Raw genomic sequence first — 21,033 nt, 5'->3', positions numbered from 1 at the left:
GCTGTCTTGACAGATGTCCAGAAGGCAGTCATTGACACACTCCGAAAAAAGCGTAAGCCACAAAAGATCATTGCTAAAGAAGCTGGCTGTTCACAGAGATCTGTATCCAAGCATATTAATGGAAAGTTGAGTGGAAAGAAAAAGTGTGGTAGAAAAAGGTGCACAAACCACCAGGATATCTGTAGCCTTTAAAGGATTGTTAAGAAAAGGCCATTCAAAAATTTGTGGGAGATTCAAAAGGAGTGGACTGCTTCTGGAGCAAGGGATGCGCTATTATGAAGAGGGGATATACTTTTTACAACTACAATAGTACTAGGGATTTTGACATCAGGTCCCACATTACATGCTCCACTTTGGAGTAATTTACTATGTGAAGTGCCAATGTAAAAAGATCTATATAGGCATGACCAGTTGGGAACTCAAAAGCAGGGTACATGAACATTGTCTCGATGTGGACAAACTAAAATGGTGACTGATGACACCACCCTCAAAACTCTCCCGAGACACTTTAAGAAATACCATCAGTGTAATTCGAGATTACTCTCAACTAAAAGAGTTGACATGATAGACATCGATCCCAGAGGAGGCGACATAGTAAGCAGATTAGCCAAAAAGGAATGTCAATGGATATATAGATTGGGAACCTTGGCCCCACAAGGGTTGAATGAAAGCTTTGGGTTTGGTGATTTCTTATAATAAATATATCTTACATTCGCATGGAAGTAGCTTGGTAGGGTTTTTCTCTCTCTTTTTCATGTTTAATGTATGTCTTGTCGTTGTCAGTTTTAACTTCAGTTTTGTTCTATTTTATTCTAGCTTTATGTGTCCTATTACTGTGGTCCCTCCCTTCATTATGATGTTTGGGCCGAAGTGTTAAGGAGGAGGAACAAGCTATCAGCTGCCAACATTGAAAAAATTGGAACATTACCTATCTTATCTATTGAAAAGATAGTCTAGTAATTATATGAACTCTTAAGGATGGGAATTTCATGAGAATTAATAATGTAGTTTATTGTGACTAATAACGATAATATTATGATTATCATATTTGGATTATCCATGTATGAGATGCAAATTGTGTATCTTCAATGGCCATTATAATACACTGTTGACCTATTAGATTAATTGGTACATCCACTATATATGTATGTGAAGCCACCTCCATGCCTTGATGTTCGCAATTCTAAGTAAATTCATGTATATATAGATGTATTTGTTAACACCTTGGCAATATGTGACAAGGATGTTTGAGCCAAAAATATTTTTAGGCCTTAATATACTGACATGTGTACTGTTAACCTTTTACGTCTCTTTCTGGCTTACTAGTTATGTTTGCACTAGCACGTGACTTTTGATATTAGGACATACATTATTGGTTACAGTAGTTTTACACTTACAAGCTCATATAATCTAATTTGGAAGTCTCTAACTTACGGCTTGTACTTTGGGAAGCTACACGAGACCCCACATTTATCCATTGGTATCTTAGCACCATTTAATATCGGGTTATAATCACAATATGGCTATTATCACTGTATTTAACACTACTTATAGATATACCAATACGTTATTTTATAATCTACGCACTCATCACTTTAATTTCACTAATATATTTATCTAGCTGTTTATCGGCCTTATACTAGTATTTTACATATATTCAGCACTTTATTATATTCTATTACTCCACTACACAACATTTTTTACTTACTTTATAGTAAGGCTTCAAATTTATATAAATCTTTTTCATTTCAACACTCACACTTAGTTTACACATTAGCATATTCATGACCTTAATTTAATTTATATTTTTATTTAGCGGTCTACTGGTTGTGCATTAATAATTAAAGCATATTAGTAATGTATCAGTAGATTATATTCTTTTTACGGGATGCATATCCTTCATATTGCCAATATTCTTCACAAGGCTCCGTATGATTACACTATATCATAAGTTTGAGAGGTGCACATGCGCGGATCACGGACCTGTAGGGATGACAGCTAGCGGTCAGCTGTGGTGTGGTGGTTCCACGTCATCTATACAGATGATCTGGCGCTTCCATCCATGTGACCATGACCCATCCCCTTATATAGATGTATTTGTTAACACCTTGGCAATATGTGACAAGGATGTTTGAGACAAAAATATTTTTAGGCCTTAATATACTGACATGTGTACTGTTAACCTTTTACGTCTCTTTCTGGCTTACTAGTTATGTTTGCACTAGCACGTGACTTTTGATATTAGGACATACATTATTGGTTACAGTAGTTTTACACTTACAAGCTCATATAATCTAATTTGGAAGTCTCTAACTTACGGCTTGTACTTTGGGAAGCTACACGAGACCCCACATTTATCCATTGGTATCTTAGCACCATTTAATATCGGGTTATAATCACAATATGGCTATTATCACTGTATTTAACACTACTTATAGATATACCAATACGTTATTTTATAATCTACGCACTCATCACTTTAATTTCACTAATATATTTATCTAGCTGTTTATCGGCCTTATACTAGTATTTTACATATATTCAGCACTTTATTATATTCTATTACTCCACTACACAACATTTTTTACTTACTTTATAGTAAGGCTTCAAATTTATATAAATCTTTTTCATTTCAACACTCACACTTAGTTTACACATTAGCATATTCATGACCTTAATTTAATTTATATTTTTATTTAGCGGTCTACTGGTTGTGCATTAATAATTAAAGCATATTAGTAATGTATCAGTAGATTATATTCTTTTTACGGGATGCATATCCTTCATATTGCCAATATTCTTCACAAGGCTCCGTATGACTACACTATATCATAAGTTTGAGAGGTGCACATGCGCGGATCACGGACCTGTAGGGATGACAGCTAGCGGTCAGCTGTGGTGTGGTGGTTCCACGTCATCTATACAGATGATCTGGCGCTTCCATCCATGTGACCATGACCCATCCCCTTATTCACAACAGGAGTCGGTTTGACCGACACATGCAGTGGCATGCTCTGCACTTTTCATTATTTTCTTTTTTGTACAGCAGTACGGAGATCTCACTACATGGGCCCATGCGCCATCACTACCAAAACCTTTGTTCCTGCACAGCTGATGACTACCCTCCAATGCAATTCCTTACATCCAATTAAAAAAATATTTAGAATTGAGAGTCCTCAGTGGTTGATACCATTTAATGGCTAACTGAAAAGATGGTAACAAATTGCAAGCTTTCGAGACTACACAGGTCTCTTCATCAGTCACAGACTAAAACAAATTCTGAAGAATCACATATTTATGCACAACATAGCACAGAGAAAGAGGTTAAAAAGTATCAACCACTGAGGACTCTCAATTCTAAATATTTTTCTATCTACTGGCTAACACGGTACCAAGATATATATCTTTCTTACATCCAATTAGTAACTCAGTACATGCTATTTAAACCAGCATGCCCCCTGCCCTGACACGCCTCCCAAGAATCATTGCAAAACACGCCTCGGGGCAGAGGGATGCCAAGGAATTCCACGTGGCTGCAAATCAGGTATACATTACCTTCTCACATTTATCACCTTGTAGTAAGATCACTAATGATACAGTGCACACAGACATATAGGGATAAATGTAGTTTTACCGAAAAATGCAGTAATGCACTAATAGATGTCTTCGTGTCCACATACATACCTTACATGTGTTACGAGTGTCATTGTTTCCCACCCTGAGGGGAACTAATATACACTCCATTAAGGTGAATTAACAGAGATAGCAACTTATTTCCAACCACAAAGAAACGTTAATTTTATTGTGAATGTGGCCAATGCTTTGGAATATCCTATGGTAGTGAAGTCTCTCTTTATAGGATCCAGTACCCTTCTTACCATATATATCTTGATTTTTAATGTTTATTAATAAAGAAATATATTTATTTTAAGTACTACTTGGGAGATGATTCTTTATTTATGCTTGATTACTGTTCTAGTGAGATGATACATTTCAGTAGGCCAACATTTTGGATTTTAAAATCATTTTTCAAGCTGGTCTTATAAAGTATTCTAATTTACTGAGATAATGACTTTTGGGTTTTCATTGGCTGCAAGCCATAATCATCAACCTTAATAGAAATAAACACTTGAAATAGATCACTCTGTTTGTAATGTCTCTATGTAAAATGATTTTCACTTTTTGTATTGAAGAACTGAAATATATTAAGTTTTTGATGATATTCTAATTTTGTGAGAAGCACCTGTATATACATAGATAGATACAGACGTATATAGATAGATAGATAGATTGCTAATACTAGACAATTGAATTACAGGACATTCGAAATCGCATGGAACGGCGAATATCAACATATTCAACTTCTACCCTCCAGAGATCGATCCGCTCATTCTAATTGATTTGAATATTTATGTTTATGCAGTATTATATTATCATTGTTGTATGTATTTTTATTTTGAATTTTGTTTGCTGTATTATGGTCCTTTTTGAAGTTAATGCAACTGGTTTGTTCTGTATCCCGTGAATTTGGTCCTTTATATCTTACAACAAGCATACCATGCTCATGTTTTACAAAACATATAAGTTCATATCACTATGTAAACTGTCAAGCTGTGAAACCTGTTTATTTGCTCACGAATGCTAGGAACAATTTATTGATGTCGAAACTATCTTGAACATATGGTAACTATACCAGTTGCTATGTTTTGCACTTTATGGATTCAAGTTTTGCATACACAACTTAAATTCATAAAAAATGATGGGGCACTGTGCAAATGTAAGGAAAACAAGAATGCAATGATTGGGAAATCTCTTATAGCCATATGTTGGTCACGGCAGAATGTACAAGACACATTACAAAGTGAAGGTTAGCCATTTTTATATTTCATTTGAAAATATTAACTCATTTATAAATTGATCACAGCAACACTTCTCAAAAAAGTTGGGACAGAGCCATGTCTACATTGCGTAGCTTCCCTCTTCTTTTTACAATAATCTATAAATATTTAGGAACTGAGTTGACCAATTACTGGAGGCTTGGGAGAAGATTGTTCTATTCTTGTATGATATAGCATACTAGCTGCTGAACAGTCCTGGTTCTTCTTTGACTTTTTTTCTTTTCATAATGTGAAAGATGTTTTGGTGAAAGGTCAAGACTGTAGGTGACCAGTTTATCACCCGAACTGTTCCTTGGCAAAGCCATGCTGTTGTGATGGATGCAGTATGTTGTTTACCATTGTCTTGCTGAAATATGCAAAACATTCCCTGAATAAATGTCTGGATGAGGGCATATGTTGTTATGAAACATATATATATATATATATATATATATATATATATATATATATATTACTCAGCATTGATAGTGCCTTTCAATATGTGTAAGGTATCCATGCTATAGGCAATATAGCATTACTATACCTGCAGAGATGCAAGTTTTGAAACTGTCTGCTGATTACCGGCTGGGTGGTCATGTCCCTTTCGAGTACCTAGGTCACAGTATCTCTGGTTTCCATAAATAATTTCACATTTTTATTCATCTGAATTCAGAACAGTCTTCTATTTGCCTCAATCTATTTTAAATGAGCTTTGGCCCAGAAAAGACGGCAGCATTTCTTTATTGTGTTGATACTTGGCTGCTTACTTTCTTGATAGAGCTTTAACTTGCACTTGTGGATTGTATGATGAACTACATTCACAGACCATAATTTTTGGAAATATATCTGAGCATTGCAACAATTTCTGAAAATTATTTTTCTAAAATTGTTTCACAATTTTTAGACGCAATCTTTGTCTCTGAGAGACTCTGCCTAATGCTCTTTATACACGATAATGTGATTTTGTTTTGCTGTTTTTCCTTAGCACCATGTATGTTTCCAACCTTTTATTAACCCTTTCTAAACTATTTTGAGATGTATTATGGCAATTAATTTATATATGAGTTCATTTTTTCCAATGAAATGGAAAAATTGTGTAACTTTGAACTTCTGATATGTGTTTTATATTCTGTAGTAAATAAAATTTCCAAAAAGGTACATTAATTTTTTCTAGGGTTTACACAGCTTCTTAACAATTTTGGTATTGTAAGTTAATATTCATTTCTTTATCGCATAAGGATCTAGTGTGTGTCTCCTTCTTTACACTGCTGCTGGATGATAAGATGTGGAAGAAGCTCACATTTTTACACAAACAAAATCAGTGACCATTTTAGCCATGTTTTGTGAGCATTATTATTCATATTCATTTCATTTAAATTAACTCTAAATCTCTTAAATCTTTCCCAATGATCATAGAGTTAATACAATTCTGGCTGCATGGAAACATCACTTGGTGGAGCTAACTAAAAAATAAATTACACATTGAACGTAAAGGGAATCTGTCAGTAGGAACAACCCTTTTATACAGGCATGAAACCTATAATAGAAGGAAATAACCTACTGTCCATTATAGAAAGCATATAAGGTACAATAAAGCACACGTTCAAGCAGACATAAAACTATGAAACCTAAAAAACTGCATTGAATTAACAAATACCAAGGAAACATCCAAAACTAGATACCGTATATATTCGTATAAGCCGACCCGAGTATAAGCTGACCCCCCTAATTTTGCCACAAAAAAACTGGGAAAACTTAATGACTCGAGTATAAACCTAGGGTGGGAAATGCAGCAGCTACTTGTAAATAGCTACTTGTAAATTTCAAAAATAAAAATAGATACCAATAAAAGTAAAATTAATTGAGAAATCCATAGGTTAAGTGTTTTTGAATATCCATATTGAATCAGGAGCACCATATAATGCTCCATACAGTTCATGATGGGCCCCATAAGATGCTCCACACATTATGCCCCATAAGATGCTCCACACATTATGACCCATAAGATGCTCCACACATTATGCCCCATAAGATACTTCATACATTATGCACCATAAGATGCTCAACACATTATGCCCCATAAGATGCTCCATACATCATGCACCATAAGATGCTCCATACATTATACCCCATATGCTGTTGCTGCGATTAAAATAAAAAAAATCACATACTCATCTCTCTTCGATCAGGCCCCCGACACTTGTGATATTCACCTTCCCCGTTCCACCTCTGCACGCCGCTCTGTCTTCCATCCTCTGCCGTGACTGTTAAGGCAGAGGGCGGTGTGCACACTAACTACGTCATCACACCCTCACAGCCAGAGGACAGAAGACAGAGCGGCGCTCCGCGGTGGAATGGGGAGAGGTGAATATCGTGCAATGCTCACCTCCCCGTCATACTCACCTGCTCCCTGCGTGGTCGCTGGCAGCGTCTCACTGTCAGATGGTCTCCGGGAGCCGGCGGCATCTTCCTTTGTTCAGCGGTCACGTACCGTTCATTAAATTAATGAATATGCGTCCATATTCATTACTTTAATGAGCGGTACCACGTGACCGCTGAACACAGGAAGAGCTGCCAGCTCCCGGAGACCATCGGACATGCAGGGACTGCATCAGGAGCAGGTAAGTATGTGACTGCTGCCGCTCCCCCTCCCCCGCCAACCCCCCAGGACAACGACTCGGGTATAAGCCGAGAGGGGCACTTTCAGCCCCAAAAATTGGGCTGAAAATCTCGGCTTATACTCGAGTATATACTGTACTTTATTAATCGAACACCAATTTACATACAATAGCAAAAATTAAAAAAAACACATAAGACAAGGATAAAAACCATTTATCCAAGATTTGATCCAATAGTAATTTGTGCTATAAGCTAACCATCCATTCCATTCATATCACATATAACTGTAACCAGTAGTGACACAGAAAAGCACAACCATCTTATTTAACCCAATAAAATAATTTTTATTATACAATTGAAAACATACATGATAAAAAAATATATAACAAAAAACCAGGATATCTCAAATGTAAGGGACCAATGAACTACTCAACTCATAAAACACAAAGCATATATATATATCCAACAGTTTGCTTAAATCTCCTCAGCTGGGCGCTGGAATTAGATCACCCTCTTAAGTATCCGTGGTATCACGTGGTATTCACGCCCCCTGAAGAAGTGTGGACGAAACGCGCGTTGGGGTAGAGGGACCGGACACTACTCCATACACTTAGCAGTAAGTATTGTGGCTTTATTACTGCCGCCGGGCAATGTAACTTATATAGCTCATCCAATTGGGAGAACAATACCTAGGTTCTCGGAGTTTATGGTTAAGACGGCGGTTACCTCACTTTAATTATAGCAGACATGGGCGGGTACTACCCTATTATAATGTGGATCTTGTGTGGTTTATACCATGGATACTTAATAGGGTGATCTAATTTCAGCACCCAGCTGAGGAGATTTAAGCAAACTGTTGGATATATATATATGCTTTGTGTTTTATGAGTTGAGTAGTTCATTGGTCCCTTACATTTGAGATATCCTGGTTTTTTGTTATATATTTTTTTATCATGTATGTTTTCAATTGTATAATAAAAATGATTTTATTGGGTGAAATAAGATGGTTGTGCTTTTCTGTGTCACTACTGGTTACAGTTATATGTGATATGGACGGAATGGATAGAAGGATAAAAACCAGGCTAAATGGAGATAGAGAAGAGTGGTCACCATGAGCCATACATAATCAGATGTCTGAAAACCATGTATGACAAGAAACAAAGATATTTCATGTAAAATAATATCTTGAGGCAGATTTTCATGCAGATCAGTATCTGGCCCATAGTCCTGAACGGCTCTCTTACATATAAGAAAACTATAGATTTCTCTGGAATAAGACATCGGATTACAGATATCATGGTACCATTTTACTCAGTTTCCTATGACCTGCATGCCCATGTAGATGATTTAGGAAGGTTGATCATACCAACCGATCACCTTTAATAGAAAAGGCAATTTTTGGGAGCACAATATTAATGGCTTATCTTAATAGGCTCCTGACCGAGGGCCGGACTGAGCATCACGTACTTCTGGCACTGTGCCCTGCCACCATGCTAGACAGGCGGAAGTGGGCGGTCTTCCATCCAGATCATGAGCTGCAGTTGCACAAGTAAAGAGGCAGGGCAGGGGAGCCGCACTGTGTTCTTTTCTGGCCCTGCCTCCACAGCTACGTCACAGCAGCTCATGAACTGGATGGAAGACCACCCACTTCCTCCTGTCTAGTGCGGAGTCAGGGCACACAGTAATGAATCCGATGCAGAATACTGTGCGATTGCTCCGCTGGCTGTGGCAGGGAGTGCAGGAACAGGATCGAGCGGCCCACTACAGGCATGGCAAGAAAACTTGATCTCTCGAGTCACACTGCAGAAAGAACCGGAGACAAGAGTTTCACTTGTTGTAAATTTCAGGCAAGCATCTAAATAAACAAAAGAGCAAATAAAAGCACTGTACAGGTCCTGTGGTGAACTATATCTCCCAGCATGCCATTGGAGCTTCAGGACATGCTGGGAGTTATGGTTTTCAAAAAGATAATGGTCACATAACATCACTACACTTAACATAAATAGCACTTATGGGGTCTTAAAGGGGAGCTGCTTATGTAGGCTGCCTGATCCACTGGCAGCATGTAATGGAAACTGGCTGCATGATTTCAACCATATATGTTTTTCCCTGAAATGCTGCTGCGTTTCAGGGGAAAACATACTTTAAAGGGAACCTGTCACCAGTTTTGGCTGATATATGTAGCGGCTATCAACTTACAGGGCTCATATAAAGCATTCTGTAATGCTGTATATCTGCCCCCAACCCAACCTGCAAGAGAAGAAAAAGACCATTTATTATACTCACCTGTGGGGTGCTCCTGTCCAATGGGTGTTGCTGGTCTTGAACCTGCGCCTCCCATCCTCTTGTGATGCCGTCCTCCTGCTTGCTTCATGTGGATGACGTGTCTCTGCATCATTCACACAGTCTCCTTGGCATCGAGCTCCTGCGCAGACATACTTCTCTGCCCTGTTGAGGGCAGAGCAAAGTGCTGTAGTGTGCAGGTGCTGGGTCTCTCTGACCTTTCTCATCGCCTGCACTCTGCAGTACTTTGCTCTGCCCTCAATGAGGCAGAGAAGTACCCCTGCGCAAAAGCACGATGCCGAAGAGACTGGATGACGTAGAGACGCGTTATCCACGTGAAGCAAGCAGGATGGTGGCATCGCAAGATGGGAGGCGCCTGACGAAGAAGAGCAACACCTATCGGACCGGACCACCCTGCAGGTGAGTATAATTAAAGTTACTTTTCTTCTTTAAGGCTATGTGCACACGTTCAGGATTTCTTGCAGAAATTTCCTGAGCAAAACCGAACATTTTGTGCAAGAAATTCTTTTTTTCGTGTTTTTTTGCATGTTTTGTGCGCTTATTTTGTGTGGATTTTTTTGCGTTTTTTTTCCGGAGATTTTCCAATGCAATAATATAGTGGGAAATCCGCAAAAAATCCACAAAATTAATGAACATGCTGCGTTTTTTACCGCGATGCGTTTTTTTTGCATAAAAAAGCATCATGTGCACAAAAATTGCGGAATGCATTCTAAATTATGGGATGCATAATGTATGCATTTTTTATGCATTTCTAAACCATTTTTATAGCGAAAAACGCAAAAAAAGTGAATAATCCGCTACGTGCGCACACAGCCTTACACGTCAGGTTGGGGGCAGATATACAGCATTATAGAATGCTGGATATAAGCCTTGAAAGTGGGTGGCCGCATCTTATATCTGCCAAACCTGGTGACAGGTTCCCTTTACAAGTGACCAGGACCAAACCACGAGAAAGAATACTTGGACAGTGAGGCCAGAGTCATACATAACATATAAATATCGGTCTATTTTTCACAGGTGAGAATCACACAAATGTTCCCATACAGTGATCCATATGTAATCTGTTTGCAATGCAATGGTGCGATTACCTCACATCTATGTATCCGTGTGACATCCGTATGGCATCCGTATGACATGCGTATTTCTCAATGCTTTACCCATTGAATTTAATAGCTCAATGGGCTGAAATGAGTAAAATGGTTGCGTATTTCTTGCAAGTCACACTGATGGTCCATGTGTTCTCCATTTTTTTTTCGCACCCATAGACCTGTATTGGAAAGTCTCAGCTGATATGCGGTGCAAATCGCAGCATGCTGCGATTTCACTGGCACATATAATACAGCCAAGAAAAAAACAGATGATGGGAGCTGCCCCATAGATTAACAGCGGCCCAAGTGCTTTGTGATGTTTTCTCATATAGCACTCGTCCATATTCCTCTCTAATGTGACTCCGGCCTTAGGTCCTCTGTTGCTTCTCCGCATCTGCTCCCATTGACTGATTTTTTTTTCCTGTCAGTCACTGACAGCAGGAGAGAAGAAGCCAAAGTATGTTTTTTCTCTGTGACGCCGCAGCATTTCAGAGTCAAGCATACATGGCTGAGAGATCTTCAGTGTCAGAAACATCCTGCTATGGATCAGGCAGCCTGTATCAGCTGTCAGGTTCACTTTAAGGGGTTTTTCAGTGCTGCATTGGGAGGTGAGCAGCGTTGAGGACATCATGTCTACAGGTACCTGACAGGACAGATGCATGATTGACAGTTTTGCTTTGACAGAAGAAAATCAACCCCTCTCACTTCCCGATCTGGAAGCAAACGTTGCTAGAAAAACCTTTGAATGAAACAAACAATACAGGATTTCATAAATCCGTATAAACCATTTTTTTTTGTTCATCCCACTGCACAAAAAAAAAGTTATTTAAAAATCAAAAGTACCACAACTTAATACCAATAAATATTCCAGCTGGTTTCATTAAAAACCTTTCACACAACTCTAAACAGTTAATGTTGAATAGATAAGCTATTCAACATTAACTGTTTAGAGTTGTGTGAAAGGTCATCATATTCCGCAGCTCTGGGACATTCCGTTTTCAAAATCCATGAATTTTTTTATCAGCATCTGTGTTCATGTTTTTTCAATCCGTGTGACACATACCACAATATAATGCATTAATCAAGTAATTACTGGTTTTTAAGCTTTAAATATGTGCAAAGATAATAGACTTCCACACGTCCTGGTTTTTCCGGTACTGGAAAAACCAGTACAGGTGAGATCCATGGTGCATCCATGTACCATCCGTGTGTACGTGTGTGCTATCCATGTGCTGTCCATATCTGTGCTCTGTTAGTGTGCTGTCCGCGTGACATTTATGACATGAAATGCAGCATAGAAATTAAAGAGATAAATACGGTAGATACTTTTTTCTATTTTTTTTTACATATTAAATAAAAAAACAGTGCAGGGTCCCCATACTTTTTAAAACCAACACAGATAAAGCTGGGAGATTCTATTATCAGGCTGTCCCAGCCAAAAAATACAAGCCCACAGCCGCCCCAGAATTGGCACCTCACATCAGATTCACCAATTCTGACACTTTACCCAGTCATCCCGATGCCTTGGTGCGATAGTAATCGGGGTATTATATGGGTTTGATGACAGCTGTGATTTGGCAAAAATCACATCTGCCATCAAGTCCAAGGGTTACTAATAGAGAGGAGTCAGACACTACCATTACTAACCTTGTAAATAAAAATCGTTAAACACACACACAGAAAAGTCCTTTATTTTAAAATAAAACCTAGACAACATCTTTCACCTATTATTTTTCAAAAAACCTCCACAAGTCCATTGTAATCCACATTGATGTCTCATATCGATCCCGGACTCTATTACATCCAGAGGCTGTGATGAGCAGTGACATCATCTAAGGATCACACAGAGGTTACCGTGAGAATCGCCAGCTGTGACCTGTGATACCCTTACTGATGTCACCGCTCGTTACTGCTGCTGGTTCTCACACTGTTCTCAGTGTGTTCCTGCAGCCGTGGTGAGCGGTGGTAATGTTACTGATGTCACCGATCCTCATATCCTCCAGATGCAGCAGAGTTGGGGATCGTTGTGAGACATCAATGTGGATTACTATGGACCTGTGGAAGTGTTTTTTGGGAAAATAAATAGGTGAAAGAGAGTGGTATTTTTTTTAAAATAAAGGACCTTTCTGTGTGTGTTTTAATGATTTTAACTTACAGAGTTAGTAACAGGTTAGTAACGGAGGGGGCGGTGTCTGACTAACACCTTTCCATTGCTAGCCCCAGGGCTTGATGGCATATGTGATTTATTACAAATCACAGCTGTCATCAACACCATATGTTAACCTGATTGCCACCACAGCAGGGCATCAGGATGAGCTGTGTAAAGTGCCAGAATTGGCAAATCTAATGTGATGCGTCAATTCTGTTGAGGCTGTGGGCTTCTATTATTTGGCTTAGGATAGACCAATAACCATTGACCATCCCTGTCAGAAGCCCACAGACACTGTCTGTTTTATCTCAACTGGTTTTAAAATATAGAGGGGACCCTACGCTGGTTTTTAATTATTTAATGTACACTGTTCCCAGGTGCTGAGTCTGACTACAACAATCATCAGCATTGCCTGGGCTCACTGCGTAATGTCAGCTGCCATCAATCCCCAGTGTAAGTAATGGAGAGGTGTCTGTCAGACACCCTCACTACTAACCCAGACCTGGCGAGACCAAGCAACTCTGGAGAGCGGTGACGGTAGTAACAATATCTCTCTTCACAGTCACCGAGCACAGCTCAAGACCCAGAATATCTGAAGAGTGGTGATGTTACTGATTTACTGATGTCACCGCTTTTCAGAGTCACCGGGTCTTGTGCTGCGCAGCAGAACCAAAAGTGGTAGTAGGCAAAGTTTATGGAGCATCAGAATGAGGTTCCATAGCCTTTGGTTGTCTCATTCGCTTCATTATCTATGAGATCCAATTATGCACAGTACAGACCAAAAGTTTGGACACACCTTCTCATTTAAAGATTTTTCTGTATTTTCATGACTATGAAAATTGTACATTCACACTGAAGGCATCAAAACTATGAATTAACACATGTGGAATTATATACTTAACAAAAAAGTGTGAAACAACTGAAATTATGTCTTATATTCTAGGTTCTTCAAAGTAGCCACCTTTTGCTCTGATGATTGCTTTGCACACTCTTGGCATTCTCTTGATGACCTTCAAGAGATAGTCACCGGGAATGGCCTTCCAAGAATCTTGGTGGAGTTCCCAGAGATGCTTAGCTCTTGTTGGCCCTTTTGCCTTCACTCTGCGGTCCAGCTCACCCCAAACCATCTCGATTGGGTTCAGGTCTGGTGGATGTGGAGGCCAGGTCATCTGGCGTAGCACCCCATCACTCTCCTTTTTGGTCAAATAGCCCTTAAACAGCCTGGAGGTGTGTTTGGGGTCATTGTCCTGTTGAAAAATAAATGATGGTCCAACTAAATGCAAACCGGATGGAATAGCATGCTACTGCAAGATGCTGTGGTATACATGCTGGTTCAGTATGCCTTCAATTTTGAATAAATCCCCAACAGTGTCACCAGCAAAGCACCTGCACACCATTACACCTCCTCCTCTATGCTTTATGGTGGGAACCAAGCATGTAGAGTCCATCCGTGCACCTTTTTCTGCGTCGCACAAAGACACAGTGGTTGGAACCAAAGATCTCAAATTTGGACTCATCAGACCAAAGCACAGATTTCCACTGGTCTAATGTCCATTCCTTGTGTTCTTTAGCCCAAACAAGTCTCTTCTGCTTGTTGCCTATCCTTAGCAGTGGTTTCCTAGCAGCTATTTTACCATGAAGGCCTGCTGCACAAAGTCTTCTCTTAACAGTTGTTGTAGAAATGTGTCTCTAATCTGAACTGCTGTTAACATGCGATTTCTGAGGCTGGTGAATCAGATAAACTTATCCTCAGAAGCAGAGGTGACTCTTGGTCTTCCTTTCCTGAGGCGGTCCTCATGTGAGCCAGTTTCTTTGTAGTGCTTGATGGTGTTTGCCACGGCACTTGGGGACACTTTCAAAGTTTGCCCAATTTTTCGGACTGACTGACCTTCATTTCTTAAAGTAATAATGGTCACTCGTTTTTCTTTACTTAGCTGCTTTTATCTTGCCATAATACAAATTATAACAGTCTATTCAGTAGGACTATCAGCTGTGTATCCACCAGACTTCTGCACAACACAATTGATGGTCCCAACACCATTTATAAGGCAAGAAATCCCACTTATTAAACCTGACAGGGCACACGTTTGAAGTGAAAACCATTCCCGCTGACTACCTCTTGTGTTATGAACTGGTGATTCAGAACTACAATGGACCTAGTGGTTAAGAGCACACAAAGTGACCTGAAAGTTACTAATAACATAGGACGAGCTCTGAGACGTGGGAACTCTGCTGACCGCAATCCCTAATCCTATCATACCACACTAGAGGTAGCCGTGGAGCGCTACTGACCAGACCTAGGCGCCTCGGGCACAGCCTGAGAAACTAGCTAGCCCTGAAGATAGAAAAATAAGCCTACCTTGCCTCAGAGAAATTCCCCAAAGGAAAAGGCAGCCCCCTACATATAATGACTGTGAGTAAAGATGAAAATACAAACACAGAGATGAAATAGATTTTAGCAAAGTGAGGCCCGACTTACTGAATAGACCGAGGATAGGAAAGATAGCTTTGCGGTCAGCACAAAAACCTACAAACAACCACGCAGAGGGCGCAAAAAGACCCTCCGCACCGACTAACGGTACGGAGGTGCTCCCTCTGCGTCTCAGAGCTTCCAGCAAGCAAGAAAAACCAATATAGCAAGCTAGACAGAAAATATAGCAAAAAAAAGTAACACAAGCAAAACTTAGCTTATGCAGGGCAGACAGGCCACAAGAACGATCCAGGAGAGAGCAAGACCAATACTGGAACATTGACTGGAGGCCAGGAACAAAGAACTAGGTGGAGTTAAATAGAGCAGCACCTAACGACTTAACCTCGCCACCTGAGGAAGGAAACTCAGAAGCCGCAGCCCCACTCACATCCACCAGAGGAAGCTCATAGACAGAACCAGCCGAAGTACCACTCATGACCACAGAAGGGAGCTTGACCACAGAATTCACAACACTCTTGAAGCTCATCAAGAGAATGCCAAGAGTGTGCAAAGCAGTCATCAAAGCAAAAGGTGGCTACTTTGAAGAACCTAGAATATAAGACATAATTTCAGTTGTTTCACACTTTATTGTTAAGTATATAATTCCACATGTGTTAATTCATAGTTTTGATGCCTTCAGTGTGAATGTACAATTTTCATAGTCATGAAAATACAGAAATATCTTTAAATGAGAAGGTGTGTCCAAACTTTTGGTTTGTACTGTAGGTAAAGTGGCAGCTTTTCTTGGTACTGCAACTAAAATCAATAAATAGGACTGAGCAGTAATACTGCATACAGCTGTGATTATATATATTATATAGTCGTGTTACACTCCTCTCACTTCTTGTAACCTACAAGTGTGCAAAGATATTATACAGTCACCATGTGACAAGTGGGCCTGTGTAACTTTAAATACCAAGGGTTGAATTTTGGTCCCAGTCCGACCCTGCCTGCATTAATTATTTGTTATGCTTATTTATACAACACCATCATATTCTATAGCACGTTACAGATTTTGCAAACAAACATAAACATGCGGAGAACATAACAAACTCGCAGATATTGTCCTTCATGGACTTAATTCCAGGACCTCTAAACACTGAGCCACCGTGCTGCCTAATCAACTCCTTGAAAAAGCCACAGTACTTGGGCAATTTCTAGGGTTTCTTTTTTATCTGCATTGCTTTTTCATCCTGCACTTTATACACTTAGTAATGTCTGCATTGAATATTTACAGCATTGTTCTATCCTACTGAATTCCCAGGTCAGCTGCTACTAATTGTACTTTGTGCAGTCGAAGGAACAGTGAAAGCATTGAAGAAGGTGCTCTGCTGGCATTAGAACTGCACCTTTTTTAAGCAGCTTATTGTGAAGCAAACATTTACTCTACTATCCTAAGTGTGGGCAATTAATATTGTAATTCCTGAAAACACATTTAATGTGCCATACATGTATATTAAATGTTCCACTGTATGAAGTATATTCAGGACCTGTTTTATTTTCCACCCGGCATCTGTCTGTAATTTTAGCATCTGGAACTTTCTCCTATGGGACTTGAAGCTGAAATTGTTTGATTGCTTGTTCTACATACTACAGTACTACTGTGTGTGATAAAGAAAGCAAAATGTAAATTTTCCTATGAATTATTTAAATTCCGCTGTCAATAAGTAACTACCACCCATTGCCCTACTCCTCCGCAAGACAAAGACATGCATAAGGCTAACATGTTTGCATGTTGCTGGGCATCATAGAAAAACATACATTTGACTGTCTACTGTAATACAGTAGTACTGCAGTATTTAAAACATGCAGTACAATCAAACAATTGCAGCTTCAAGTTCCCTAAGAAAACACAAAAATGAATTAACCAAAAAAAAGTTTTTTACTGCTTCATGATATCCGTCGTACATGTACACCGCAAGTCAGAAGCATTTTTTTGAGTAAGCCCTCCACATACCTGGTAGGTAATGTCTATTTATTATAGCCAGGACTTGCGGCTAACAATCACAAGTGGAGCAGTGCTCTGTCCATGATTATTAACCTGGTAAATGTCGCTGTCAATCTCAGACAGCGTCATTTAATACATGCCCACATGCATCTGCGTAATTCTCAACCCATGACGTGATCCCAGGTCAAGGATGGGTTGCCATGATAGCTGGGGGGTCAGCTGATGACCCCCATGCCTGTCATTACAGAGCTCCTTTGAACCCTACCTGTGGCTAAGCTACAAAAGAGACCTTGATGTCTCCTATATGCAGTGATGGAGTGGCTAACAATAACAACAATGGGGCTAACAATAACAGTGTATATTAAAAAAGGTTTTTAAAAAATCTGAAAAAAAAATAGAAAAAAATAAAGTGCAACCCCCTCTTTTCCCCCTTTGAAAATAAGGATATTAAAATGAAAAATTTAATAAGCAATCCGATCTGTAAAAAATCAAGAATGACAAAATTTAGTATTTTTGGTCACTGCAATATCACAAAAAAGGCTGTAACAAATGATCAAATAGTCAAATCTATCCCCAAATAGTATTAATAAAAATGTAATCTTTACAAGCAAAAAATAAGCCATCACACCGCTCCTTTGGCTGAAAAATAAAAATGTTATGGGTCTCGTAAATTGAAGACAAATTTTTGTTGTAAACTTCTGATATTTTTTCACAACTAAAGTAATAAAAAAGTGGACATATTGGGTATCGCCGTAATCGTATTGATGAGGAGAATCCAATAGCATGGTCATTTCTATCACAAAATGTACACTGTCAAAAGAATTCCCCAAAAATAAAGTCAGATTTGTGTTTTTTAACAATTTCACAGCACTTGAAATATTTTCTCATTTACCGATACATTATGTGGTAAAATGAATGATGTCTTCCCCCAAAAAGCAAGCTCTTATATGTCTATGTGGACAGAAAAATAAGAGTTATGGCTCTGATAAGAAGGGGAGGAATAAATAAAAACAGAAATTGCCCTCTTCGCCTCTTCATGAAGGTGTTAAATCTAGTCACATAGTTGATATGGTTACTATCTCCAATGTTGGCATGCAGAACAATGATCGAAATGATCATTCTTTTTGATTGGTTGGACAAGGAAATTGAAATACTGTATTTTCTGGCGTATAAGACTACTTTTTAACCCTTGAAAATCTTCTCGGGTATCGTCTTATACGCCAGGTGTCGTCTTATAGGCCAGGTGTGGAGTAATCTGCGGTCGCCGCATATTGTGGGGGGAGCGACCCCAATGACAAGGAGAGGGGGCACCTCACCGGGAAGGTGTAAGTGAAGCAGAGGCAGAGAAGGAGATAATAGGATACAAAGGTGAGCCAGATGAGTGAAAGAGGAGTGTTTTTCTAGGCACAGCACCGCTCTCTCTTTCTTATTTGCATAACCCTTGCATCCCAGACGCTGACAGTTTGCTTCACTTACACCTTCCTGGTGAGGCGCTCCCTCACCTCGTCATCGGGACCACTCCCCCCCACTATATACTTCGACCGCAGATTTTATATTTTAACTGGAAAAGTTGGGGGTCGTCTTATACGCCCAATCGTCTTATACGCCAGAAAATATGGTACTTTTTTTCTAATATGTCGTTTTCAGTTCAGTGATTAGTTCAAAAAGAGTTTAGTCGTAGCAATTATTATAGCATAGACCTTGGAAAGTCTAACAGGCACATTAATCACATTATACAGGTTTGGATGCAGATATTCACTACTCTGTGTTTGCAAAACAATAATTGGTTCACTGTAGCTACGGTGTTTTGCTTTGAAGCAGCAAAGTACAATTTGACTGACAAGAACATGGGAAATTGAGCAGTTGAAAAGTTAATCCATTTGAACTGTTAATCCATGACCATCTTACATATGTTGTAAAATTCCATAGTAAATAAGATTTCAAATTATAGGGAAATTGCAAGTTAAGTGCTCTGGGCATGATAGAGCACATAACGAGTCTCTGCCTGCTGAGGTTATTTCCCTGCCCAATACAAGCATCTTCAGCTTGATTGATAGTTTGCTGTCTATGTGATGTCAGGCACCAAGGCAGGAAATCAGTTCTTGTGATCGTGGGTTGCCAATGGGTTGCTGAGGATCTGCTGAAGTTCATATGAGGCTACAAGTTTCACTACACAGTTCAATACCTTACATGTGATCAAACAATCGCATATAAAAGTAAAGTCCTAAGGCGACTAAAGAAATGTCGGAACAATTGAAAAGGTTGTATTTAAAAATACGAAAAAAATTATACATGTTGAAAACACCCGCTTTACTCCTATTAAAATAAAAAAATATATATAGTATTGCATGTCTATAAACGTCAGGTCGATCAAAATATAAAATTTACTAATTCAGTTGGTAAATATAATAATGAGAACATTATGCAAATTCCCACATTTGTGCTTTGGTTTTTTTTAAGCAAAACAGCCAAAAAATGCATTAAGAAGTGAAAAAAGATGCATTTTTATCAATAATGTATTGGTAAAAATATCAGTTCATTACACAAAAGATCAAGCCCTCACTCAGCAACATCGAACAGAAAATAAAAAAGTTACCGGTCTTTTTAAAAAACATCATGCAATTTTGGTATTGCCATAATTATATGAATTTGGAGAATTGTACTACTTGGTCATTTAGTCAAAAAAGTTTGCTGAAATATGTTTTTTTAGCAATTTTGCCACACTTTGAATTAATGTTTTTCCTCTTTACAGTACATCAAATTGTAAAATGTATGGTGTCAATCAATAGTACAATTTGACCCACAAAAAAACACCCTTATATGGCTACATTGACAGAAAAATAAAAAAGTTATGGCACTTTGAAGAAGAGGATGAAAAAATTAATGCAAAAATGGAAAATTACAATGTCTGCAATGGTTTCACAAACTATAGCAGTTTTCTCCAGTATGAAGAGATATATTTTGGGGTCATATTTTAAAATCTTTCAAATTTTTTAAAATAATTTCTGTACTTCTTTAGCATCTCTAATATATAGTCATCAAATTTACTATTGTGTAAATCTCTAATATATTGTGTCATTTAAGTGTACTATTATTTACATTAAACTTGTTCCCATTTGCTGAAGTTCTTGTAGTTATGATTCCCTTATCTTTGCATTACATCATTTTAATTATGTTTTCTATTCATAATGCATTATAATTTTTTTTTTTTAAATAATTTGATTCCAGGAAATATTTCTTGGTCCAATTTCTCTTAATCAGCAAAAGAGGCTCTCAGGTACATATGTAAGACAAATGACTGCCCTTAATGTCAATGTACAAGTTTTTATCAGTTGGTTAAAAAACTTTTAATATGAAGAACATCATTCTCTATTAAAAATGTGGAGTTCTAAAATGTCAACCCCACAGTAATGAATTTTTTCTGTAAAGAAAATATTCCAATCATTTTTATTCAGAAATTACTAGGATATACTCTCACCACAATTTCAAAGAATGAGACAATCATCAATATATTTCCTCAACAGCTTCCCAGGGGTTTGTCCAGTAAATAAGGATAAATAAAAAAATTGTTCCAATTC

The 21,033-nt window shown here is 38.5% G+C and overlaps 1 protein-coding gene across 2 annotated transcripts in view; it reads left to right on the top strand.

The window, feature by feature from the left end:
- Positions 1 to 21,033, top strand: part of TMEM47 (transmembrane protein 47) — a 319,081-nt gene that overhangs the window by 95,901 nt on the left and 202,147 nt on the right. The gene's annotated exons all lie outside the window — the stretch shown is intronic.

This window comes from Ranitomeya imitator, chromosome 3 (genome assembly GCF_032444005.1).
Source record: "Ranitomeya imitator isolate aRanImi1 chromosome 3, aRanImi1.pri, whole genome shotgun sequence".
Taxonomy (NCBI): domain Eukaryota; kingdom Metazoa; phylum Chordata; class Amphibia; order Anura; family Dendrobatidae; genus Ranitomeya; species Ranitomeya imitator.
Note: the sequence above shows the minus strand (reverse complement) of the source record. Positions and strands in the feature narration are given on the sequence as shown.